Genomic DNA, 752 nt, shown 5'->3' with positions numbered 1-752 from the left:
AATCAAATTTCAACTTTTCACACCTTCCAACAGCCTGAAAACTAATTTCCAATGTACCCTGATATTTCTTTATAAGCAGAGAGGCCATTAGTTGTAATAAGGATCATTTATTATATATTATTAAGGTGGAGGGTTAATTGTACAATGCTATGCATAATCTCTTATCCTTAAAAAATTAAACATAAATGGAGAAAAATAGCAAAGCAGAATGAGCATGTAAAAGACCAAAAATAAGCATATTTTAGACTTTCTTATTGTATCTTTGTACTGTTCTTCTCTAATGTCTTCATAAATGTATGGCTTTGATCCTTTCCAACTTAACTGATTTCTTATAATTAACATTTCTTGTACATTAATTTTAGTTTCAGATCCCTCATTCAATTCAATTGGTTGACAAATATCTAACTAAATGTAGCACTGTTAGAGATACTCACTTGTCCCCAAAAATGTTCTATGAGATTTTCATTGGGTATAATCAAATGTTTCAGCTAAAAAGTGAATTAAAAATGTCAACCCTGATTCCACTGTGTTAATATTACAACTTTATTAGACATAATTTTTACTCAAACGTTGTGGAATATAATCATTCATACTAAATGTGAGAAAAGTGAAAAGGCTTAAAAATGTGTGCCAACACTGAGTTCTTTCAATTTTATATTATAAATTAGCTATTTAAAATTGGGTTATTCCTTTACAGATTATCTTATATACCAGGAAAGAAACACATCCTTCTTCTTCAGGGTACCACAAAA

The sequence above is a fragment of the Chinchilla lanigera genome, unplaced genomic scaffold (genome assembly GCF_000276665.1).
Source record: "Chinchilla lanigera isolate Chin_1 unplaced genomic scaffold, ChiLan1.0 scaffold00017, whole genome shotgun sequence".
Taxonomy (NCBI): domain Eukaryota; kingdom Metazoa; phylum Chordata; class Mammalia; order Rodentia; family Chinchillidae; genus Chinchilla; species Chinchilla lanigera.
This window is presented reverse-complemented; position numbering follows the sequence as displayed.